The sequence below is a fragment of the Armigeres subalbatus genome, chromosome 1, assembly GCF_024139115.2.
Source record: "Armigeres subalbatus isolate Guangzhou_Male chromosome 1, GZ_Asu_2, whole genome shotgun sequence".
In the NCBI taxonomy this organism is placed as follows: domain Eukaryota; kingdom Metazoa; phylum Arthropoda; class Insecta; order Diptera; family Culicidae; genus Armigeres; species Armigeres subalbatus.
Genome location: NC_085139.1, coordinates 144,477,460 through 144,505,168, shown reverse-complemented (window position 1 = coordinate 144,505,168; position 27,709 = coordinate 144,477,460). Strand labels below are relative to the sequence as shown.

Genomic DNA, 27,709 nt, shown 5'->3' with positions numbered 1-27,709 from the left:
CACATTTCAAAAAAGTGGTGATATTTTGTAGCCGGAAAACTCATGAGGCAAAACGCCTTTCAGCTGGCGGCTTCTAGGGAACAAAGTAAAACGCGTCGGCGAATCAGCAATGCATTCTAGTATGGATAGTCCGTGGAGACGCAAGTACTTTGTAGGTTATTGCCACTACTGCGTTTTGCCTCGCCAAAATGTTAGATGTTTCTTCAAAATGTGGAAATTTTCGGTTTTTCCGACCTTCCCATGCACTATTTTGAAACTTTCTTCGCCTATCCTACATAATTTTAGATCTAGTTTTGTTACGGACATATTAATGACGGTAAATATGAGGGAAACCACAAAAGGCGTTTTGCATCGGGGGGAGGGGGGGGGGGGGGGGGCGCGGGGGCGGTTTGGGGCCTCTTTTCCTACATGTATACTGTATGAATTTTCGGTCATTGAATGGAAATCTACAATCTCTGGACTGGACTTGATATGTCAGGAAAAGTCAGGGATTACACTTTTTACTATAATATGAAATTATAAAAACAAAACAAATGTTCTAAAGAACTAGGGATGTGGATTTGCATAAACCATGAACAATTAGCTCTATTGAATTAACAATTTTATTGAATTTGAAGTACACCCAAAATTTCCCAATGAGTGGTCAAAGTGGTTATCCAATTCTAATCTGTAGTTTTCCACTAATATCAATCTGGCCTAGAGAAGAGGCAATTTTTGTTTCCAATGGGAGTTATTTTTAAATTGTTACATATGAAATAGATGTAATGCATCTGAACAGTTCGATAAAACTGTAAAAAAATATTCACGTCCGTTTAAATCATCGTTAAGAGATTCGATTTCTGATTAGTATATATCTTATTAGCTTCATTCTTTTACTTGTAGAAAGCGTAATTCGGGAAGATGCATTTGTACCAAACGCATTACTCAATGTAAATGCACTATCAATTTTGCTGACCTTACGGAAGCGACACCAGCAGTCTTCATCAATAGCTACCGAAACAGCTACGAACCCCACGAGAACCTTAGCAGCTGCAAAATTGTTCACACAGGAGAAGAAGTGCCATTGAAAATATGTCGTTTTCTCGGATATTCCTGATGCGTCTCGAACAAAACTGGAACTATTTTGATAGTGGATGAACTCAACTGGTGAGCACGTTCCAATTCATTCCTTCTTCCTTTCATTGATTTATAAATTTAAATTTTTTAAATTGAACACTAAATACGTACAGGGCATCGTTTGCTGCTATTGCCGCGGATATTGTGGGAGTCCCAGGTATCCGGTTCACGCTTTAGTTGGCAACGGTGGCTCTTCTCGACCTTCTATTCCCTGAGTAGTTAGTACGAATGAGGGCGTCCTTGTGAAGTATTGCTGTACCTGTTAAGAAAATCTAGTACATCCCGTTCCCTACACTTCCTGAAGGAACCTTTCTTGCTTCAGGAGTGATTCCTTTTTGTAGTACTAGTATTCATAACAAAAAGGGCACCATTACGGAGCATGAGATATGATCAAATTATTCGTAGTACTTGACCAACACCCCCAGCTGGGTGAGGGGTAGAGGATGACACACACACACACACACACATGCTTCCCTGCTAGAAAATATAGTTGGATCTCAGACAAGCCCAAAACTATATATGCTTCTGCTCGCGGCAACCTTTTCCAAGCAGCATTTTTTTCGGCCAGAAGACATATCTTCGTATATCTTTCGGGGCAGCAGAGGCTATGTCCAAGGGCTTGATGATCCCTCCCCAAGCCACCTGAAAGTTGTTATGCCTGCCTAGGATGTGGTGGGATTTGAAAGTGGGCTCTTTTGAACTTCTCTAAAAAGCTGCATAAAAAGCGGCTCAAAGCACACTAGCCCAAGTCCTGGTGTTAGGTGGAACGCTAAACAGTCCCTCCGACGAGACAGGAGCTTTGCGCAGGCCCAATAAGCAGCTTTTAAAAACAATCATTACAAATGACATAGACGATAATACGACTCGATACAATCGTCAACAACCTAGGCGACGAATGGAGGATCAAGATTGGAAGCTTGTAATATGGAACTGCAAGTTGCAAGGTTTTGCAGGTTGCGACAGGATAATCTACGATGAATTACATCCCCGCAACTTCGACGCCGTAGCGCTGCAGGAAATCTGTTGGACAGGACAGAAAGTGCGGAGAAGTGGGCATCGAGTGGCTACCTTCTACCAAAGCTGTGATACCACCAACGATCTGGAATCCGGTTTCATAGTGTGGGGCTAGATGCGCCATAGCGTGATTGGGTGGTAGATGTGCAAGCTGAGGATAAAACGCCGTTCCTTCAAATATAGCATCATCAACGGGCACTACACTCCCGATTACGTCAAGAACAAATCGCTCAAGTTCCGATCCCATGGGAAAGGAAACCTACGCTACCTGACGCTACCTACAAATCAAACATCCTTTCCCTGATCCACGATGCACCAGTTTGGACAGCAGTGAGAACTCGCAGAAAACGATTGAGATGATCCTTCAGAAAAAGGACCCTTTTCAGAAGGAGATTGCAGAGAACTATGCCCAGCGCAAGTTGTGCGCTACCTTGACATCGTACAGTTTGAACCTGGGATCGCCGAACAATTTCATCAAATACGTCCCACCCTCCAGGAACTCCAGCATACAGGTCCTCCAAGAGAGACTTCGGTTACCGATTACATCATGAACTGCTTGGCACAAAATCAGGTTATGATCGTTTCGGGTAGCACTGGTTCCGGTAAAACTACCCAAATTACCCAGTTCATCCTCGAAACTGCTACGCAGCAGAACGAAGTAGGGGTAATGACGGCTTTGGCAGGTTTTGTTTTATTATTGGCAGGGGTTTTTTTTATGACTGATTATGCTCAAATTTGGCCCAAACATTCTTTGCTGTGTTCAAGCCGGTTCAACCGAACACTCGGAAGATCATCCTGTCCACAAATATCGCTGACGTCGTATATGTGATTGACAGCGGAAAAGTTAAACCATAGCACTACGATTCGGTGACATCGACAACTTCCTTGACGGCGAGCTGGATCTCGCAGGCATGTGCCACGCAACGAGCTAGCCGAGCGGAACGAACGAAGCCAGGTGTCAGTTTTCAGTTGACACGGGTATGACGCGATGGACAAGTTTACGCTTCCAGAGATCGTACGAGTTCCTGTGACAGAATTCTGCTTCCAAACGTCGATTTTGCAAGCCATACTTCGATTCTGAACTTCTTGAGCAAGGCCATATCGCCACCGTCTACGATAAGCATCAAGCTGCTGCAGAAGTTGGGCGCTTTGGATGACGACGAGAACGTGACAGAACTGAGACTGATTCTGGTGGACTTTCCGGTGGATGTCCAAATCGGGAAGATTCTGGTGTTCGGAATATTTTTGAAGTGCATCGATCCGGTACTGACTATCGTCAGTGCGTTGAGTGTGAATAGCCCTCTCGTGCTGCCCACGACTGTTCTGGATAAGGATACAGCGTCCAAGCTGAAGCAGGACATGGCGGAGGATTTGTACAGTGATTGTTTGTGCCTGCTGAGGGCTTTCCAGAAGTGGAATGAGCTTAAGCCGTCGATGAAGCGGGGTCAGTTTTGCAATCGCTTCTTCCTAAACTCGAGCACGTCGTGCGATCAGTCGGTTTGGTGAAGAGTTACGGGTCCGGCAATATCCAGGATCTAATACAGAACCACCTGAATGCGACTAATGGTTTGGGAAGTGCGTTCAATTTCTCAGTGAACGATTACAAATTGGCTGCCAGGAGTCACAACAATAACAACAGCATCAGCAACAATGGCGATGCGAGCAGAAGCCACAATACCAACAACAAACATCATAATAGGAATCAGCACAATAATAATCAAAAAGGAGAACCCAAGGTCCGATACTTCATAGTGCGTGCGTCGTCTATAATGCAGGTTGAGCTGATAATCGAGAGTCCTGATCGATGGAGTATTTCATCGTCGTTGCAACCGAAACTGATAAAATTGGTAAAGAAACAAACGCATCTCAGCATCATCCTATTCTTCCACATATCACAGAGTAAGTGCTTCTACGGAGCAGGTCGATTGACATTGGTTGCCAATCGAACCCATCTGAATCTGTTTTCCAAGAACTCCAAGTAATGGCGAAATTCATGATCGAACGCCAGGAATTGCAGAAATGCCGCGAATACAACGTGCCCACACATCATCTATTCAACGATTTCAAAACCGCATCGATCGGGATCAGCTATGGCAGCTTATGCACTAAAACGGATTTTCGGATAAACTGATACCGTTGATCAAGGCGACGATGGATCGGGTGAGGTGCGTAGTTCGAGTTTCAGGGGCGTTCTCGAGTCCCTTCGAAACGCGCAGAGGATTACGACAAGGTGGTGGTCTTTCGTGCCTGCCATTCAACATCGCTTTGGAGGGAGTAATACGAAGGGCAGGGTTTGACACGGGTGGTAAGATTTTCACGAAGTTCATCTAGTTATTTGGTTTCGCCGACGGCATTGATATTATGGCACGTAACTTTGAAAATATTGAGGTAGCCTACATCAGACTGAAAAGGGAAGCTAAACGGATTGGTCTAGTCATCAACACGTCGAAGACGAAGTACATGATAGGAGGAGGCTCGAGAGAGGGCAATGTAAGTCACATACCACGAGTTTGTATCGGTGGTGATGAAATCGAGGTGGTTGAAGAATTTTTGTACCTGGGCTCTCTGGTGACCTCCGATAACGATACCAGCAGAATAATTTGGAAACGCTTTATGACAAGAAATTGTACGTACTTTGGACCCCACAAAACGCTCCGATAGAATAGAGATTGCCGCAGTACCAAACTGACAATCTACAAAACTCTTATTAGACGGGTAGTTCTCTACGGACACGAGATCTGGACGATACTCGTAGAGGACCAACGCGCACTGGGAGTCTCAGCTGTTAGGAGAATCATCCATCGTCAACACCGTGAAAGTCGGAGGACTGTGGTGGGCCGGACACGTAGCCAGAATGTCGTACAGTAATCCAGTAAAAAATGTTCTCGACAATGATCCAACGGGAACAATAAGGCGAGGGAGGTGCTCTGCGAGCAAGGTGGATCGATCAAGTGAAGGACGATTTGCGGACCCTCCGCAGACTGAGCGGTTGGCCACGTGCAGCCATGGACCGAGCTGAATGGAGAATACTTTTAAGCACTCCCTCAAGCCTTAAATAAATAAATGAATAAATAAACACCCGGCTTGCTCATCGGAAAAGTAGAATCATCGGAGTACGTAACATTAACCCGTTTAAGCCCGGGTTACGATTTCAAATTGTAAAATCCACCGTTCTCTTGTTTTTCGACCGATTTGCATGAAATTTGGAGGGGAGATACATAAAACCCTGTATTTTTGTGTAGATGTATTGATTTGGTGATTGGGTCCTTGGGCACGGTTTTATCGAGGGGGTCCCCTGGGTCAAATGGGGTCAAAAAAAGGTCCGGAGCAAGGTGAATACAAACAGGTGTAGCAGTATGCCAATTTCATGATTCAGCCATCTTGGATTTTTATATGGGGCAGCCACCGAGTTTGTTTATGTTTTGCACTGAAAATGAATTTTTCACCCCCGCGCTAGTCTCTCCCATCTACTGTCAAAGTGAGTGAACCCTGATATAAGAACCCTGGTCCGGAGATTCCCTGGGAGCCTGGTGCCCTCAGGGAAGTGGTCACTTTTTGAGTGGTTCTGAAACCCAGCTTGCGACACATCGAACTTCATGATTTTGCAACGCAAATACAATAGAAGACATTTGCAGAACATCTGGTCACATTGGCCACTTCCGGAGGTTCCCTGGGTACCTGATGCCTCAAGGAAAGTGGTCACTTTTTGAGTGGTTTTGTAACCCACCTTGTCCACCTTAATCAAACTTCATGATTTTGCAACGCAAATATAATAGAAGACATTTGCAGATCATCTGTGCACATTAGCCACTTCCAGAGAGTCCCTGGGAACCTGAAGCCCTCAGGGAAGTGATTACTTTTCGATTGATTTTGAAACCCAGCTTGCGACACATCGAACTTCAAGATTTTGCAACGCAAATACAATAGGAAACATTTGCAAAACTTCTGAGCGCATTGGCCACTTCCGGAGGTTCCCTGGGAACCTGATGACCCAAATTGCAGTTAAAAAGCATTGCAGTTATCTACTGTACTGTGTGTTTCGGAGCATGCTTTCCTGTACCGAACTGGGAATCTTATCCAGCTTTGTTCAGCATGGTCTTGCTTTTTAGCCGCTCATCTTATCGCACGGCTAAAGAAGGCCCCAAAATATCATATAGCATATTTACCGGTAAAAATTAGTGGCCAATGTATCTAGATGCTGCGTAAGTATCTTTCATTGAATCTGTGTTACAATGTTACTATGATATTTGATGTATTGCTATATAGCTATCAAAACCACCTAACAATGTTCACTTACCTTAAGACCAGGTGCGCAGCCCCCTAGTAACAAAATTTTTAGAAGAAAATTTATTTTCGAACCCTCCCAAATAATATTTCTTTCAGAAAAACCTACCTACTGAAGGCACCAGGTTCCCAGGGAACCTCCGGAAGTGGCCAATGCGCTCAGAAGCTCTGCAAATGTCTCATATTGTATTTGCGTTGCAAAATCATGAAGTTCGATGTGTCGCAAGCTGGGCTTCAGAACCAATCAACAAGTGACCACTTCCCTCGGGGCATCAGGTTCCCAGGGAACCCCCGAAAGTGGTCAATGTGCCCAGATGTTCTGCAAATGTCTTCTATTGTATTTGCGTTGCAAAATCATGGAGTTCGATGTGTCCCAAGCTGGGTTTCAGAATCATTTCAAAGTGACCACTTCCCTTGGGTCATCAGGTTCCCAGGGAACCTCCGGAAGTGGCCAATGCGCTCAGAAGTTCTGCAAATGTTTTCTATTATATTTGTGTTGCAAAATCATTTAGTTCGATGTGTCGCAAGCTGGGTTTCAGAACCACTCAAAAAGTGACCACTTCCCTTGGGGCATCAGGTTCCCAGGGAATCTCCGGAAATGGCTAATGTGCACAGATGCTCTGCAAATGCCTTCTATTATACTTGTGTTGCAAAATCATGAAGTTCGATGTGTCGCAAGCTGGGTTTCAGAATCAATCAAAAATTGACCACTTCCCTCGGGGCATCAGGTTCCCAGGGAACCTCCGGAAGTGGCCAATGTGCCCAGAAGCTCTGCAAATGTCTTATATTATATTTGTGTTCCAAAATCATGAAGTTTGATGTGTCACAAGCTGGGTTTCTGAACAACTCAAAAAGTGACCACTTCCCTGGGGGAACCAGGAACCAGGAGCATCTGTAACCGTATTTTGGAGGTCCAAACGTGCAGTTTCCATTCCTACTATTGCAAAATGATGAATAAAAACGATTGCATCATTATTAACAGCATTTACTTCTAGTTATCTACGATTAAAAGGAAGTTGACCTATTTTTGACCCCATTTGACCCAGGGGACCCCCTTGATAAAACCGTACTCAAGGACCCAATCACCAAATCAATACATCTACACAAAAATATAGGGTTTTATGCATCTCCCCTCCAAATTTCATGCAAATCGGTCGAAAAACAAGCGAACGGTGGATTTTACAATTTGAAATCGTAGCCCGGGCCGAAACGGGTTAAGCCTAATATCATGCAACTTTTTCGTAGTATTGTTACGTATCAGTGCAATCTAATTGTAACGATGAAGCGAAGATAGGTAATTGGAATTCAGTGAACACAGCAACTCAACAGATCATTTGTGGACACTGAGCTCGCATTGGCAACACTCATGCCGAGGGGAACTCTGAATGGTCGTTCATGCTGTAAGGAGCTCTTTGCTGTTCATACCTGGCAGAAGTTGCTTGTGCGCTCTTCTCCTAAGTGAGATACCGACAGTCACTTGCAACATTGTGAAATTATTGTGCAAAACCATTAAAAGTGTATCAAAAAAGTAGAGAGCACGATCTCACCGTTGGGGATCTTGCTATGTGTGCTTCCACTGCTGGGGTTTTGGTTTTCTTTTCCGATTTTCGGACTAAATGGCTACCATTCCCATCGCTAAATGGATGTTAGGATGTAAAGGTACATACATACTATTTATGACTAAAATACAAAAGTCAAGAATTTTTCCGGTCAAATTATTTGCCTTGGATTACGATTGAATCGCATCACTTCAAATTTCATGATCATTGCTTGCGGTGGTCAATAATGCTACAAGAAAAACCTTAAACGTTGTTAACCCGTGTTTACCGAACAAGCATGAGGGTGACTGAATAAGTTAACATGGTGGTGATAGCACAGCTTCTCATTCTCCACTCATTGATGGAGGTAGATAGAAACAATCTCGAAAGCACAAAGGAAACCACAATGGAGCATATTGTGTTCATTAGAAAATGAGCTGAAAATTTATTACTGAACTGTAATAAATCGAGTGATAGGTATGAGGGGAGTGTTTTTGTCGTGTGGTTTTAACTTTGCCTGCTCGTTCTGCAGCAGTTTGGGCCTTGTTAGCACCTTCCAATCCATTTTAACAGGAGCATGAGTTGCTTCCGTGCCAAGAATGTGTTGGTAACATCTGGTACATACCATTCATATGCAAAATTCGTAAACGCTTGAGTAGTTTTATGCCTGTCATATTCATAAAAACATAGAAAGTTGAAAAGTTACTTGGAAAGTCGTCTTCTACGTAGTAATGGTTGCTCGTCAGAAGATGCTTTATATTCCAATAGTAATCAAAATGTATTGATTTATTATCCAAAAATATCAAAATAATACCATCTTATTGATAGTTTAATTCAATATCAAATTGTTAAGAAAATTATTTTGAGCTTTTTAGTAGAATGTCTTCACTTGTCATAAAACGAGTTTGTACAATCCACTGACTTGAGTCGAGTCAAGTACGAGACACTGAAGACGGCCTTACTGTTGAGGTCGAAATACGTATTTGTTAAGATACAATTAAGTGGTGGAATTCAATGGGATTGTACAAACTCGTCTTATGACAAGTGAATATCAAATTGTTGATGGAAATAATTGGGTCCTTCCGCTAAAGTGGTTTTTCGTTTTTGTATTTCCCGAGAAAGGCATCATCACCTCTAAGTAGATTGGTCTGGGTTTTTGAGATTCATGTGGGTACCTATAGAAATGTATCTCACAATATTTGCAAATTATTTCTAACTGAATTCTAGGTAATATTACATTTATGTGTATTATAGTCATGGCGGGGATTTATATTGAGTTAAGTAATCATAAATCAATAAAGTTTGAAAGTAACTAATTTTCATCTAGTTAAAATATGTATACCGTTTCATCACTGAATAATTTATGCATATTAATTAGCTGGGGAAAGTTTACGCTCTGGTTTATTTAAATTTCAATTCGCTTGATTAAAAGGAAACTTGGCGCGAAGTAATACCCAAGTGTCGCTCGGTCATTGAAGAAGGACGGGCGAGAAAAAAAGTTTTAATCAAAGAAACACTGATGAGGTGGTACTTTTGACAAGGGATGCTGGAATAAACATCAGCCTATCATCAGTCAACAACTCCTTTACATTATTCTTTGTCCTTGCCTTCTCTGTGCTGGATAGATTTGAAAAATGTTGCACAAAATGAGCTTTAAATAATCGATTGTCAGCTCATTTCGCGGTACATTCATATTAGGCTGTGGACTGTCAATATCAGTCAGTGAGTATTTATTTAGATTTCGTTATCTTATGAAATTCTGTAAAACTGAACACAATGTTTGATGATTTCAATAATTACTCACATAGACCTGATCCCGACGTTCAATTGAGAGGCACTTTTAGCGCCAAATGTCGCTATAATCAAAGTTAATTACGATTTTTCGAACGCAGCTACCTTTCTCAGTACCAATCATTTGTGTGTTTTGAATAATCTTGCGACGTTTGTCAAAATTCAGAGTGAAGTTGCTTCTTGAAGATATTTATCTGCCTTATGCCTAAATTTAGACAAACAAGTTCAATGGAATATCTCTTTTACTTGTTGAAAAGTTGAAAAAAATCTATTTTGGATGGAAGTAATTGAAAACTTCGAAAAAAATTGTTTGCTGATTTGTGATGTTTCAAAGTTCTAAATTTGCATTTGATGGGTGTCTTTATTGGAGTAAGAGGAAAAATATTAATATTCCTTAAAGACGAATACATATATGCAAGGTGCGTGAAGATATTTTGCGGTCAATTTTAAATAGAAAATTATTTAAAATTGCATCGCTGGATTTAGATATCTCTGGCAGCACTGGATATTTGATCAACCAGTGTTATTTTCTAAAATATTTCAATTACTGCAAAATTCGTTACGCACCCCGTATTATATATGGGATCCTATCTGTCAATTTCGTCAATTCAGTCATCTTGGATTTTTGTATGGAATGAACACCGAGTTTGGCATGGCAAATGCTGGATACCCAAGTAACATTTCAAGTTTTATTCCGCTCTAGGAATGGTTTTCAAGATCGAATTATAAGGGCTAACATTAAAACCCGCTACTAAAGGATAACCATCTGACGACCACTATAAGAGTTAGATATGGCCTAATGGCCCTCTCCAGATTACCATTTTAAACATTTTATAGGAGTATTTAGAAATCCGTTTTAAGTCGCCCGCAAAAAAAAGGAATTTGGCTGCGACAGCCAGAGCATTAAATATTCACTTTCATGAAGCACATTCACTCCGACTTTTGACTTTCGTGTTTTGATTATTCAAAACATAGAATGATTTACTCAGTTTACTACTTCCGAAAGTCATTCAATTGATTACAACTGGTCATGGTAACTGCGCGCGAAAAAAAAACGAAATTAGCCTTGATTACATTGACATTTGGCGCTAAAAATGCCCCTAAATTGAACGTCGGGATTAGATCTATGCGTGTATTTATTTAAATCATCAAACATGTGTTCAGTTCAGTTCAGGCACGGCAAATGCTGGGTAAAGCGTACCATTGGTACTTCGCGTACCTGAAGGAATAAAATAGACCCCATCTCGCGGTCCTTAGCCTCTTACCCAGCAACTCCTATCCCTACCTCCCCGCGGTGCTGGCCGGGATACGAGCAACCTTAGGGAAGATCGGGTAACCAACCCCGGTGGGAACTATGGTCGTATGCTGACAGGGAAGGGGGGGTTTGCTCCTCTCAGGAGATGCAAATCTTATTGAGCGTCTGTTCTCCATGTCAGGATCGGCTCACAACAGCGTCTGTTCTCCATGTTAGGGGCGGCTGATCATCGTCCGAGTGCCAGCGAGGGACTCTAAGTGAAACTGTGCACCATGGTCCACCGGAAATAAGGAGGAATGGTCCTCCGGAAATTTAGGGGGTTTGGTGTCGGGCCCTGCAAGCCTGCCTTTAAAAATCATAAGCAACGAACAATCAACAAGAGAGTACGGACCGGAACCATCGGCGAAGACCACTGCGACGAAAAAGGACTAGCGATTGGAAACTCGGTTCGTGGAACTGCAAATCTCTCAACTTCATCGGGAGCACACGCATACTCGCCGATGTGCTCAAGGACCATGGATTCGGCATCGTAGCGCTGCAGGAGGTTTGTTGGAAGGGATCAATGGTGCGAACGTTTAGAGGTAATCATACCATCTACCAGAGCTGCGGAAACACACACGAGCTGGGAACAGCTTTCATAGTGATGGGCGATATGCAAAGGCGCGTGATCGGGTGGTGGCCGATCAATGAAAGAATGTGCAGGTTGAGGATCAAAGGCCGGTTCTTCAACTTCAGCATAATCAACGTCCATAGCCCACACTCCGGAAGCACTGATGATGATAAGGACGCATTCTACGCGCAGCTGGAACGTGAGTACGACAGCTGCCCAAGCCACGGCGTCAAAATCATCATAGGAGATTTGAACGCTCAGGTTGGCCAAGAGGAGGAGTTTAGACCGACTATTGGAAAGTTCAGCGCTCACCGGCTGACGAACGAAAACGGCCTACGACTAATTGATTTCGCCGCCTCCAAGAATATGGCCATTCGCAGCACCTACTTCCAACACAGCCTCCCGTATCGGTACACCTGGAGATCACCACTGCAGACAGAATCACAAATCGACCACGTTCTGATTGATGGACGGCACTTCTCCGACATTATCGACGTCAGGACATATCGTGGCGCTAACATCGACTCTGACCACTATCTGGTGATGGTTAAACTGCGCCCAAAACTATCCGTCATCAACAATGTTCGGTACCGACGACCGCCGCGGTACGACCTAGAGCGACTGAAGCAACCTGATGTCGCCACTGCATACGCGCAGCATCTCGAGGCAGCGTTGCCGGAAGAGGGTGAGCTCGATGGAGCCCCTCTTGAGGACTGCTGGAATGCGGTCAAAGCAGCCATTAATGACGCAGCGGAGAACAACGTCGGGTATATGGGTCGAGGTCAACGGAACGATTGGTTCGACGAAGAGTGCAGACAGATTCTGGAGGAGAAGGACGCAGCGCGGGCGGTCGCGCTGCAGCAAGGTACCCGGCAGAACGTGGAACGTTATAGACGGAAGCGGAGACAGCAGACCCCCCTTTTTCAGGAGAAGAAACGCCGCCTGGAAGAAGCGGAGTGCGAGGAGATGGAACAGCTGTGCCGTTCTCAAGATACACGCAAATTCTATCAGAAGCTCAACGCATCCCGCAAAGGCTTCGTGCCGCGAGCCGAAATGTGCCGGGATAAGGATGGGAGCATCTTGACGGACGAACGTGTGGTGATCGAAAGGTGGAAGCAGCACTACGAGGAACATCTGAATGGCGCTGAGAGTACAGGCAGTGAAAGTCAAGGCAGCGGAGGAGATGACTACGTCAGTTCAGCGGACGATGGAAGCCAACCAGCCCCCACCTTGAGGGAAGTTAAGGATGCCATTCAACAGCTAAAGACCAACAAAGCCGCTGGTAAGGATGGTATCGGAGCTGAGCTCATCAAGATGGGCCCGGAAAAGCTGGCCACTTGCCTGCACAAACTGATAGTCAGAATCTGGGAAACCGAACAGCTACCGGAGGAGTGGAAGGAAGGGGTTATATGCCCCATCTACAAGAAAGGCGACAAACTGGAGTGTAAGAACTTTCGAGCGATCACCATCCTTAATGCCGCCTACAAAGTGATATCCCAGATCATCTTCCGTCGTCTGTCACCATTAGTGAACGAGTTTGTGGGAAGTTATCAAGCCGGCTTCGTTGACGGCCGCTCGACAACGGACCAGATCTTTACTGTACGGCAAATCCTTCAAAAATGCCGTGAATACCAGGTCCCAACGCACCATCTGTTCGTTGATTTCAAGGCGGCATACGACAGTATAGACCGCGTAGAGCTATGGAAAATTATGGACGAGAACAGCTTCCCTGGGAAGCTTACCAGACTGATCAAAGCAACGGTGGATGGTGTGCAAAACTGTGTGAAGATTTCGGGCGAACACTCCAGTTCGTTCGAATCGCGCCGGGGACTAAGACAAGGTGATGGACTTTCGTGCCTGTTGTTCAACATTGCGCTAGAAGGTGTCATGCGGAGAGCCGGGTGTTACAGCCGGGGTACGATTTTCAACAGATCCAGTCAATTTATTTGCTTCGCGGATGACATGGACATTGTCGGCCGAACATTTGCAAAGGTGGCAGAACTGTACACCCGCCTGAAACGTGAAGCAACAAAAGTTGGACTGGTGGTGAATGCGTCAAAGACAAAGTACATGCTTGTGGGCGGAACCGAGCGTGACAGGGCCCGCCTGGGAAGCAGTGTTATGATAGACGGGGATACCTTCGAGGTGGTCGAGGAATTCGTCTACCTCGGATCCTTGCTAACGGCTGACAACAACGTTAGTCGTGAAATACGAAGGCGCATCATCTGTGGAAGTCGGGCCTACTACGGGCTCCAGAAGAAACTGCGGTCGAAAAAGATTCGCCACCGCACCAAATGTGTCATGTACAAGACGTTAATAAGACCGGTTGTCTTCTACGGACATGAAACATGGACAATGCTCGAGGAGGACTTGCAAGCACTCGGAGTATTCGAGAGACAGGTGCTTAGGACCATCTTTGGCGGTGTGCAAGAAGACGGTGTGTGGCGGCGAAGAATGAACCATGAGCTCGCCCAACTCTACGGCGAACCCAGTATCCAGAAGGTAGCTAAAGCCGGAAGGGTACGATGGGCAGGACATGTTGCAAGAATGCCGGACAGCAACCCTGCAAATATGGTGTTCGCTTCCGATCCGGCAGGTACGAGACGGCGTGGAGCGCAGCGAGCGAGATGGGCAGACCAGGTGCAGAACGACTTGGCGAGCGTGGGGCGTATCCGAGGATGGAGAGATGCGGCCTCGAACCGTGCATTGTGGCGTCAAATTGTTGATTCAGTGTTATCTGTTTAGATGTTAACTAAATAAATGAAATGAAATGAATGTGTTCAGTTTTACGATTATTTAAAAATTTGTGATATTCAAATAAATACTAACTGACCCATATTCATTCTGAAAATTGACGGTGCAGTGCAGAGCCGAATATGAATATGTTTGAAAGTGAAGTGACAAAAAAGGCCGATGGGCTTCATAAAAAATAATCGAATATTTGAAGCTCTGGCGGCAGCTGTCAAAAATGTTGCTTTGAAAAAGAGAAATAAAACTTTGTAGAAAAATAATAACAAAATAAATGATGATGAAATCATGATAAGGATGAATTCAAAATAATATTTTTCCAGGTTTGTTTTCCAAAGTACTTCCATGGAAATGAGGTGCGCTTTCGATTTCATGATGAAAGCTAGTACAAAATTAAGATTGAAAACCACGCGCCCACAAAATAATATAGTTCTGGGCAGTGCCCCCCCCAGAGACAAAGAATTTTTTTTTGTCGAAAAAAAAAAACCCCAGAGCAATTTTCTGGCTTCGCCACTGGTTCTGGGCAAAAATTTAAAATGATTATTATACCAATATCGTAAATTTTCACTTAATCCATTAAAATTCCACCCAAATATTCAAATCAATAGCCTCAACGTGTTTTCGCGAAGAAAACACCGTTTAATCATGAATTTCATTGAACTACATGATAAGTCAAAGTCGGTGAAATTCGGAATGGTTGTGACGTCAACTATGAAATCATGGGCAGTTTACCTACCTGAAGTAATTTTTTTTGTATCTTTATTAAGGAGACTTAAAAATTCTGAAGCAATAAAAAAGACCCCATTTTGCGGTCCTTAGCCTCTTAGCAAATTCTATCCCTACCTCCCCGTGTGGTGCCGGCTATTTAGGATACGAGCGAGAGATACCTTAGGGAAAATCGGATAACCAACCCCGGGGAAAACTATGGTCGTAGGCTGATAGTTAGGCGGGGGTTTCCTCCTCTCCGGAGGTGCAAATATAATCGAGTGTTTGTTCTCCATGTTTGGGTGGCTGATAATCGTCCTACAGTGGGTCCAAAAAGTATTCGTCTAGCTGCATATTCTTTAGTAAAATGTAAAACTTAGGCGTGATAGAAGTGAAATCAAAAAACTTTCTTCTAAATTTGGTAGAAAACTTATCAACACATGATTATTATTCAAAAACAAATAGAAATTTCAATTACTTTTTCTGGTATGTAGAGAATATCTAAATTTCGTCAATTTCGCTAGCTCAAAAAGTATTCGTCTATTCAGAAAATAATCGAGTGAAACACGAATATAATAGTTTTATTCGCATGTAGTTACACTAGCACACTCTAGTGATGTCTAGCAACATTTTTGTCAATATTAAATGGCAGATCAAATAATGTCTTTGTTTTGTTTGAACTTGCCGCGGAAAATAGAAGCACCATGGGTGGGAAAAGTAAAAGGATGAGGCCAAATGAAAAAACAACTTATTCTACGCCTGCATAATTAGAGGAAGTTGACTTATGACTTTGCAAGAAATGTAGGTAAACCAAGTGTAGCATGAATTCAACCATTTAATTGGTGATTGATCGCATCAGCGCCACAAAAATCTATCAAAACAAATAACAGAGTGGTCGTCAGCGATGGTAAACTGATAACGATGAGCGATTTATCGTGCGAAAAATAAAAAAAAATCCTTAAAAACGAGTTCACCCATATAGGCAAGTGAGTTGGAGAGAAGATGTGCTCAGATATGAACCAATACGAACAGAAATACCCGTGAAAAGTATGGGTATAATGGGCGAGTATCACGGAAGAAAATTCAAGTGAGCCATCAAATTATCAAAAGCAGCTCGATTTCAGCTAAAAATATCGCTGGAAGAAGGATGACTTTCGGAATCAAGTCATGTTATCTGACGAAAACAAGTACAGCATCAGTACATTCAAAGTTAATTGCCTATATGCCGGGTATTAGGCCACCCGGAGTGGAAATTAATTACTATGTCTGAAACTTGATTATGCATATGTACAACATGTGATAGATTTAGTTCGGAAAAGATATTGGAGGGTAACCGCCCCTTCGGTGGGGTTTGATTGGGGTCGTGGGATCAAACCCCACCGAAGGGGCGGTTACCCTCCAATATCTTTTCCGAACTAAATCTATCACATGTTGTACATATGCATAATCAAGTTTCAGACATAGTAAGTACAGCATATTTGGATCAAATAACCGATGTATAGTATGGCAGAAAAGGAATATTGAGAAACAGCCGCAGAATCTCTTTTGAGCAGTAAAGCATGGTGGGGGCTCCGTCATGGTCTCTGAGGTGCTTGAGCGCAACCGGTGTGGGAAAATTCCACATTATTGAAGGAATTACTTATCACAAAATGTTCATCCGCATTTTGAAAGAAAATTTGAACGCCAGTGCTGAGCAATTGGGATTACAGGGAACATACATCTTACGGGGTGATAATTACCTCAAGCACACAGCCTCAAGTATTAAGCTGTAGCTACTCTATAATACCCCAATCAACTCAAAACGCCTCCTCAGATCTGTGGAGTCTGGAAAATAATCCAGTCTACCAGCTTATGGTGCTACTGTCGAAGTGTCCACGTCCTGCTCGTCCGACGGTCAATCGATGAAAGAGGACGAGTCATGCCGATGCGTTGACTGCAGAGCACGACGTGTCATTTTGCCAGCCATAGAATGAACACCTGTTCATTCATCTGTCAACATACATGGGGATAAGACACAGTGAGAATATTACACGTTGAGAGAAGCTAACCCGTTCTCCACACAAGATCCCTGATATGAATCCAATTTAACTCTATTGGAAGGTTCTGGACGACAAACTTTTCGTGAAATTCGTGAAAGTCATATTTCCAACAACAACGAATTGAAATTAGTGTTGGAAAAAGAATGGAAGAATATTCCATCCCCCGTTACGGCTAATTGGTCAGTTGCATGCCACAAGAGCTACAGCCCGTCATAGATACACAGGGGAATCCAACGAAATATTGAATTTCATTCTACAACTCCTGTTTTAATTTCAAAAGCGCGCTAAACCTGAATAGACGAATACTTTTTGAGCCCGTATTTAATGAATTGTTATGTTTTGTTACCGTTGTTTTTGTTATTGTTTAATTTTTCTGTTCGATTTTTAACAATAAAGATGAATTGATTAATTTGCTACACAATGTAATCGATAGTTTTATTTTTTTGAGCCTGCTGCATTCTATCTTTGACATTTTCTAGAAAACAAACAGCTAGACGAATACTTTTTGGACTCACTGTAGTTCCAGCGAGTGACTCTAGCCAAAACTGTGCACCATGGTCCTCCCACTGTAGTTCGTCCTGGAAGATAAATCCGAGGTTACTCGCACTTTCGCAAAACTTGATGTTCTAACCATCCATAACAAGATTTGGTATAGATTCAGATCCTCTGCGACCCCGAATTGTGATGATCAAAGCCTTGAGTTTTTATGCGTTCACGTGTATATCGTTGCGTATTGACCAGTCCGCAACCAGCTCGAGATCGGCATTCACTATCCTGACTAATTCTCGAACACAGGGGCCATGTTGCCCAATGTAGAATTGTACATCACCAGCGTAGATTTGGATAGATCAATACAAAACCGTCTGTAGGTCGTTAATATGACAACAAAACAGCAGTGAGCCAAGAACCGATCCTTGTGGTACACCTGATGACACCTCTGCACTACTTGAGCTTCTATTTCCACAGTAAACCGTTTGTCTTCTACCATTTAGATAGGATTCCATCAAGGATGAAGCAAAAGAAGAAACGTTGAACTGGTCTTGTAATTTGTTAATAGGTTTTTTTATGAGAGATGGTATCGAAAGTTTTTTTTTAAATTAAGTTGTAACAAAATTCCTGATCCTTCCCTATCGACAATGGCTGGGTTTTCTTGGGAGACAACAATGAGAGGAAGGCATACGGAATGGATTAACGGCAGACATTGAAATGTACAACAAGAGAAAGACATTCGTAATAAAGTACGACAGACAAAGAGATGGTAGACTATGATTACAGTCTTATATCAGCAACGGCAGTCGTTGGTCATAGGATTGTAGATGGTGACTGTAGAGGAGTAGCGAGGACAAGTAACAGAATACAACCAGGTGGATTGCAGGAATCAATGACAATGAATCTTTATTATAGTTTTATGTCAAAGTACATATATGCATGACTACTGCGATCCTACATCTCTCCCTTCTTTTATAAATTCAACGTTAATTCTACTACCTGACTGAACAATATATTTGAAAATAGACATCTTGTTGGGGCCCTCCTTAGCCGTGCGGTAAGACGCGCGGCTACAAAGCAATACCATGCTGAGGGTTGCTGGGTTCGATTCCCGGTGCCGGTCTAGACAATTTTCGGATTGGAAATTGTCTCGACTTCCCTGGGCATAAAAGGATCATCGTGCTAGCCTCATGATATACGAATGCAAAAATGGTAACCTGGCTTAGAAACCTCGCAGTTAATAACTGTGGAAGTGCTTAATGAACACTAAGCTGCGAGGCGGCTCTGTCCCAGTGTGGGGATGTAATGCCAATAAGAAGAAGAAGAAGAACTTTTCAGTTATTGAGGTGCAGAGATTCTTCTTTAGGTCTCAATCTGAAACACGTGAGTCGACCCACGAGGCTCGCCTTCAAGTCTCATAATATCTTATGTACTGATGTTTATCTCTTGTTCTCAAAGGATCATTTATACTCTAGCAAAGATTCTATTCGTGTACTTAATCCCTTTGTCTGGGTTCCACTGCCTTTGCTCAACAGTGTACTTCATCCTAACTACAGGGTTCCGCTAATGCTGAATACCATCGCGGAGGATCGTTTCCAGATATCTTCCATGTACAATGTACATCATCCCTTCGTCAAGGTTCCACTATCCTAATGGATCAGTGTACTTCATCCTAGTGGCAGGGCTCTACAAGTGTTGCAAATCATCTCAGAGGATCGCCTCCAAGTATTTTCTGCGTACTTCATCCCTTTGTCTGGGTTCCACTCTCAGTGAGCACTGAGCAGTGAGCAGTGTACTTCATCCCAACAACAGGGTTCCGCAAATGATGAGAGCCTTCCCAAGGAATCGCCTTTGGGTCTCTCCTGCGTACTTCATTCCTATTCTCGGGTTCCTGTCATTTCAGACCAGTGTACTCCATCCCGGCAACAGGGTTCCGCTTGTTTTTTTTCTGATAGTATTAGTATTAGTATGTTAATTACTGCCGCTTCTCATTTAAAGCTTTTATTACCTTTTCGATTCATACTCAGAATACTGAAAGATGGTTGAACACAAGTATGATCATTACATTTACTGACTTTAGATCAAGTTGCGTGCTTGGGAGAAGTAATAAGGTTTATAGAATTTTTTTTAGACGACTTCGAATTAGGTAAAAGCCAGGGTTAATTTACTATCATTAGGCCTAATAAGATGAGTGGGTTTTTTTTTCTTCTATTTTTTTATTTGGAGCAATTTGTTTTAGTTAACCAGACTTTTCCTTCTCATTATAAAACAACAAAGTATTTTTTCATGCTATTGAAAATTTGCTTCTGAAATAAGAATTCTCTTAAACTGTAAACTTGTCTTAACCCTTTTCTTTGAATTCCTATTTTTCCAAAAATCAAAACATCTTCACAAATTCGTGTTCCTCAATATTCGGAATATAAATGGAAGCGGAATGATAATCGAGCCAAATTCAGCAGGTGTATTTTTTTATTATTTCTTTTAGCATTATTATGGTCAACTCACGGCTTTATCCAATAAAATAAATATACATCAACCAATATCTGATTGAATTGTTTGTTTCACCTTTGGAGTGGTTAGATTAAATGTAGAGGTCTGCTAGCAATAAAGTAACTAACCCATCATGTCAGGTCTAGTGGAATTGTCAAACTTTATACAGTATATAGAAGAGTTATGACCCTTGGGCACCATTAATTATCAATTTTAGTAATTTATAAAAGATAGAGGAGTAGTTTGTTGGAAAATGACGGGTTTGGAAATCCATAGTTTTGTGCAAACTTTTCCTCATACCTTCTTTGCATATCTTTAATAAAGATATACAAATACAATGCAGTTGCTTCAAAATTTCGTTGGCAAAATATTCAAAAATGTTTTTTCTAAAGTCAGTTCATGTCTTGTCATGTCATGTCATGTCTTTTGCATTATTTTTTTTTTATATTATATTTATTTTGTAAAATCATGGAATGTGCTTCAATTGGGAGGAATATTGATTTAAATTCACTATTCTGAAGAGCAAAAAAAACTAATGTTTGAAAAATGTACAAAGTTTCCGCTATTAATAATAATATTGGCGATCTCCTTAGCAGAAATATAAGATAAATTGACAGAATATTTCGATATCATGTTAGTCGCGAGATGACCATAAATGCCAAGTATAATTGATAATTGATGATACTTGCACACTTAACAATTACATATTTTACATATATGATCATTTCTGAAGTCTTGTAATTTGAATAATTTTCCGATAAATATTTTCGCACATCCAGAAGCTTTTGCGTGAAATAGTTTTAAGTCTTGGTAGTCCAGATGATAACGATTATTTTTTTCATCAGTCCATTTTTGAGAAGTAATGTTTCATATTTCCAAAATCTTGTATATATTCCTCTCGTTCGGTTTGTCTTTTTCCATTATTTTTGAACTTTTTTTTAGTGCTTTTGATTCACACGCAAATGAAAGAAAAATTCTATCCTCGTCGCCATTTTGTAGAGGAGTAGCGAGGACAAGTAACAGAATACAACCATGTGGATTGCAGGAATCAATGACAATGAATCTTTATTATAGTTTTATGTCAAAGTACATATATGCATGACTACTGCGATCCTACAGTAACAAGAAGATTTTTTTGACTATACGTGAAACTCGAATGCCAATTGCCAAGCACTCGGTTCCGAAAACCTTGAAACAAGTTAAATGTTTTATGTAGTAAACAACGATCCCTCCACCTCTTCTATACGTCCTGTCATTTGTAGCAATGGTGTAACCAGAGATTCCTTTACTACGATCACTATTCCTCTGTGATAACTTTTAAAGACCTTTTCGTTCAGCGGAACTCTCAAACGATTCGTGGAAAATAGCAATCAATTTCGTAACGCATGTACTTACTTGGACTATCTCTTCGAATGAATTTTAGAGAACGCAGAAGGAATGTTCACCAATTTGATCAATAACGAACCCTAACCGTAATAAGTGAGAGTATTTATTAGAGTTCAGGAATTAAACGTACCAGAATGCAACCAAGCATAAATAAACTTAAATCATACTTAATATATTTTAGAACATTCATTCGTACTGAACGCGACTAAATCATACGGAATGGAAAAGAGCAAACATGGCCATGTAATGAAAAGCTCTTCGCGTACCTGCGCAGGATTTTTCGATGACTCAACGCCGGCGGGAATGATGGTGCTTCGATGTCTTGACGATGGCGACGACTACTTTGATGGAGGTAACACTATGGAGGTCACCGGCGCGCAGCGATGAAAGTGACCCGTGTGCGATATGGCCGAACTAAAGGTGCGAAGAGAGTGGCGGCTGGAACGGAAGCATTCGATTTTGGTGTGTCCTCTATTCTTTGGTTAGGATCGAGGTTCGTGGCGTGCGTAAATGTAACGGAATGTACCTTTCCGTCGGCAATTCACGACCTCACTCACCTCCATTTGGCTATCTGTTTGAGGCGGTCTTTCGCTGGGCACACGGGTCTAGACGGTCCTCGGACGGTTAAAGGACGAAATCGTTGCAAGAAATTTCGAATCTTTTGACATCATTTAACTATTCAACTAGGCTAGATGTACCAGTCGTGACTATAGCACCAGTTCTCGCACTAGTGCATTATACACCAAGTGGCACATCACATCACCACAAAACGTTTTCTGATCAGTGAACCATATTCATATGACACTATGACACATATAATCTTCTCCACATCAAACAAATCATAATTGTAAAAAATGTACAGGTACGGTAAAGGAACGAACGGATTTTTTGAACTCAAACGAAACACGATCGCCAATTAAAACAAAATCTGAAATTTATTTTCATTCAATTAAAAATAAAATTGATTTAATAAAAAACAAAGCAAAATAAGCGTAAAACGTTACAATGCTGATGGGCGATATGCAGAAGCGCGTGATAGAGTGGTGCCGATCAATGAGAGAATGCGCAGGTTGAGGATCGATATCCGGTTCTTCATCTTATCATAGAAGATTTAAACGCTCAGGATGGTTAAGAGGAGGAGTTTAGATCGACTATTGGAAAGTTTAGCGCACGCCGGCTGACAAATGACAAAAAAATGACAGTTGTACGTTGCTTCCGCATTGAGTGGTGTGCCCTTGAAAACGCGAGTATTTTTTAATTTGGATTCTCCTTAAAACAAATAATTTGACTGAACTATGACTAAAAAGGCCGAGATGCTGTCTAGGTAGCGCTTTTTTATATGAAATAATACAAACTCATGTCATTTGTACTCAAATGAGTTTAAGGTTTTCATCTTTGAACAATCTAGAATTAAGCATAATTCTGCTCTCTTTATTAGAAGGCACATATCAAGAAACTTTGTAAAAAAAATCCTTCCCGTGTGCTTTCATGAAATTGAAACCAGTGTGAAAAACCTTCAAAATCACTGGTTGAACTGATTTACTCACTTTTCTAATGATCGCATATCAGTTTCCTGATTATCTTGTCGTTCAAGCAAACCACTGAAGTTTACCACCACCAAAGAAACAACAAAAAAGGGAGAGGCTGCCAGCTACTGATTATTCAATTATTCCAATAGACGAGGCATTTTTGTGGCTTAGCTCAAAAAAGTATCCCTATACGTTGCCAGGATGTTGCCCAAAAAGCTCCAACCAGAAATTAGACGGGAATGGAGTGAGTGCACAATGTTGAACTCTCTTCGGCTATTTCCCTTCACCGAGAAAGTTTACCATATCGAAACCCCTACATCCAGAAATGAGGAGGAGGGTGCAGAATTTTGTCCGGAAAGTTTTGCTGGAATAAGTTTGCGACAATTTCGGTAAAAACCATTATACCCTGTAATAAAGATAATCCTATTATGTCGTAACAATTTTTCGTCAAAGTTCCATGGGAAAGCTGCTTTCCCGAAAGGACGTCAATGGGTGCCAGGATTGGATGTTCCGGGATCACAGTCTAATTTCGCACTAATTGAATTGAATTGTTATGAATCGAATTGTTGGCAAAAAGGTGAGAATTCAGCTCAATTGGATAGTTTTGCTATTTCCATTATTCCATACGACTTCTTCATGAATTTCTGTCTGTTCATATAAAATGAACCAATCGGAGCTGTACTAAAATGGGTTTCTAAATTTATTGTTTCAAGAAGGATCCTGAACAGTTTCAAATAAAAAATATCAAAAAGGAAATAGGACAATTATGTATAGGCAAGCTGAATTAAGAAATTCTGATAATCATTTACATTGCAGAATGTTCTAAACACCCTGTCTGTTTGTGTTTGCCTTGCTGTATCGAAAAGACGGCTAGGACTGGAAATATATTTGATGCATCTGAAGAAGAACAAACCATTATGTATAGTGTGAAAAGGCTGAGTTTCTGCACATTTGATAAGGTGTAAGAGATCTTAGCGGTATATTTTTACAAAAGATATTTTAGTTACCAGATAAAGATTGTCGCTTCGGTTCCCTTTGTTCTGCTGTCCGAAGCATGTGTGGTACCTAACTGTCAAATCATATGAATTTTTCCTTAATTTACATTTAGATCCCCTATCATCCCCAACAAAAGGTGTTCCGGACAGCGACGACAGCGACAATGTTTATCTTGTAACTAAAATATCTTTTATTTTTACACATGAAATTTGATATAAAAATTAGCATACATAGGAAAGCAATAACAAAAATCGTTTGATGCCTTCGAATTTGTTCACCAAATGTTTTATCTGACTACAATTCCCTCCTCAACAAATACACATTTAGACTTAAATCGGGAAAGTAAAACTTAGTTTCTGAAAGTTAGAGCTAAGAGTGTGTCAAGTTTTAACTGCATGAAGTGCTATTGAAGTGACGAAGATAAAGTGTGAGTCAGTCAGACAGCAGTGACTGGAAGACACACCTTTCGGGACGAAAATCTAACAATTGAATTTTTCTCAATCGCATCTACACATCAGCACCGAGATCCGTCCGCAAACGGTATCAGTCTCTGTGCCGGAAGACGAACATCTTCCGTCGGTAAGTAGTTTTCGAAATCGATTCAATTTGTAAAGGAGGTGATTTTTGATTTACGATTGGATAGGTACACATACGTTCAATAGTGACCAATAGTACGTGAAAAATAGTTTATTTTTGTGTACTTGTGTGTATATATGTATGTACGATAACATTTGGGATATTATCTCTGCACAATGTTCTTATCCTAACCTAAACATAGTACATCTTTTCAACTATTGTCTGTTATTAAAAGCGAATTTGTCAATAGTAATTCGTTTCACACTAAGTTGTCGAACATTGTCATCAGGACAATACGAGGTTGCAACGTTTGTACTGATAGCAACTGTATTCTAATTGTCTGTCATTTTTCCCTGGAAAGTAAATCTATTCTCGTGTCAAGTGGAAATTAATTAATTTTAATTTAACACAATTTCCATTCTATCTTCCTGATCCGATAAGGATTATCCTTTATCGTGTAAACTCGGTGAGACTGACTGACAGACGAGGATTGAAAAAGCTTCCTATGGATAGTAGCTGGTTGAATCTAGATAAATTGTGTGTTTGTATTCTGACCGGTACACCGACACCAGGGAAGGTGTGTGGGTGGAGTGATTTTAATCGAATACCACGTTCTTGCAGGGGTAATACCTACTATCTCACCGGTGTAGTAGCTAGCTAGCTCAGCGATACCACACTTGAACGAACATAAATGCCGCAAATATTTTGCCGTTAGCAATCCAACAAATATATTTTCTTTCCCTTAGCACTTTTTAACATTGCCAAAGCATATGTCAAGCAATAACTATTATGAACGCTTCTTTCATAATTAGGATTCCAGCATCTGTTAAACACCGTTGCTATAACAGGATTGCAAAGGATGTTCATCCGAATGGCAGCCTTGTTTAATTTCAACATTCTTCTGTGTACATAATCCAACGACTCTTGCGATTAACATATGTGATTTGAGTAGCCTGTTGAGGTAGGTATTTTAAAATAAACAATACACCGAACAGGTGATTGTTAGATTTTCTAACGATTTTCTAATGAGACCTTACAATCTTACAAGCTAAAATCTAATAATTTTGCATATGCCTAGTTCTTATACAGAATTGTTATAAAATCTAACAGTCGCTGGTTGGGTGCTGGACAGGACTTGCAAAGAGGAGCTTTTTGTGTGAAAGTATGGGTATCCCAAATAAAATATTTCGCATGATTTTTGTTCTACGAAGACTTTTTCACTTTAACGAGTATTCCAAATCCTCCGGTTAGCTTATTATTAATCAGTTATAAACGTGTGTTTTGTTCCCAGTATAAAAATCCGTTTGAAAATGAAATTCGTGAATTAAATACAGTTTTATTGTACTCATAAGAGTCTACCCGGGGCTTAGATGAAGCAGTCAAGGAAACAGTTGAAGCTCGATGGTCAACAGTGATGAAAAGAAGAACAAGCATCTTTGCAGGTCTCGTCTCAGGTTGGGTGTAGATAATAACTTCTAAAACCATCGCCTGATCCAACATGTTTTCATCAGGAAGCCTTAATAATCACTCCTGAATTAGGTGCAGAAATATGGGTCAATTTTTAGCTAAAAAATATGTGAACTTCCTTGTGCAACTTTTCAATATTTATTTATTATTATAGTATACATCAACAGGCTTGTTACTGCCCCAATGATATTTGATTTAAACACAAAAACAAGCAATTCAAGGACAAAACTGACATTCAGATCGATGAGTTGGAGTATGATCTCACAATCTGTTCTACCTTGGAGAACATCGGCGATGGTCAAAGTTCTGGAAACATTTCTTCGCACTCTGAGGGTTTCAAGTTCAATCAAGCGACATCGACTCTCGTAGCTGGGTAATCGAAAAGGGTCTCTCCAAGGCAGCCGTTGAAGCGCAAAACGAAGAAACCGACGCTGAATCGATTCGATGCGTTCTTCGCCGTTATTATAAAACGGACTCCAAACTGCAGAGCAGTATTCTAATGTGGATCGTGCTAGCGAACAATAGAGCGAATTCAGGCAACGAATGTCAGTGAAATTTTTCGCAATTCTGAAAATGACTCCAAGAGCTCTAGATGCCTTATCAACGATGTAAGAAATGTGATGTTTATAGCTCAACTGCTCGTCCAAAATAACTCCCAAGTCTTTCACATGATGAACACGCTCGATCTTCGTACCTTGCAGTGCATAATCGTAGATAATCGACAGCCTCTTTCGCGAAAACGTAATAACGGAGCATTTCTCCGGGTTGAAAACCATACAGTTTAAACTGCACCAGTTAACCACAGCATCTAGTTGTTTTTGCAGAGTCAGACAGTCCGCTAATGATCCAATTTTTAGGCACATTTTAAGGTCATCAGCGAATGATAGCTTTGGTGTTTCAATAGCAAAATGTACGTCATTAAAATACAGCAAGAAAATCAATGGTCCTCAGTGGCTACCCTGAAGAATGCCGGACGACGCATAGAAAGTAGATGACATACAATCACCTATCTTCGGTACGTGTCTGTCGATTACGTAAGACAACACGTGAAAACGTTTGTGCTGCAGCGTTGACGTCAACGGGGTCTAGAACTCGCTCCCAATCCAAATTAGAAAGTACGTCTGCAATTCCACGATGATCAGCCTTCCAGTAATTATATGAGACAGCAGTGGGAATATTAACAAAATCGTGATCCGCATTGCTCTCAATCGCAACGATCAGCGGAGTATGGTTTACCGCCAGTTTCACCAACAGTATAGGAGCAGCAGCGATGTATGGAGCCAAATCACGGTCGCTGACGAAGCAAAGACCCAAAGATCGATTGTTCTCGTTCCTGGTGCCGTTAATCTGTTGCAAGGTAGCAATGCTGTAGCCATCGAGAAGCTTAATGGCTCCGGCATGAAGAGAAGAGATCGCATAGTCAGGTTGGAAGAAGCCACTATGCGTTGGAATCCAAGCAATGCCCGCTAGGTTGAAATCACCAAAGATCATAACATCGTCATATGGGGCAGCTGAGTTGGGTACGGATGAAACCGAACGACAGTGTGACTCGATTAGCTGAATGTCTCGATTCGGATCCGGTGGTATGTAAACTGCACAGAGTTTCAATTGTCGGTATCCAAGCTCTATAGCTACCCAAACTTGTTCGACTGAATTCCAAGTGTCATCCTCGATGG

At 41.5% G+C, this 27,709-nt stretch overlaps 1 pseudogene; it reads left to right on the top strand.

Moving 5' to 3' along the window:
- The first annotated feature begins 2,272 nt into the window (after positions 1 to 2,272).
- Positions 2,273 to 26,586, top strand: LOC134206609 (uncharacterized; annotated as a pseudogene).
- The last annotated feature ends 1,123 nt before the right edge of the window (positions 26,587 to 27,709 follow it).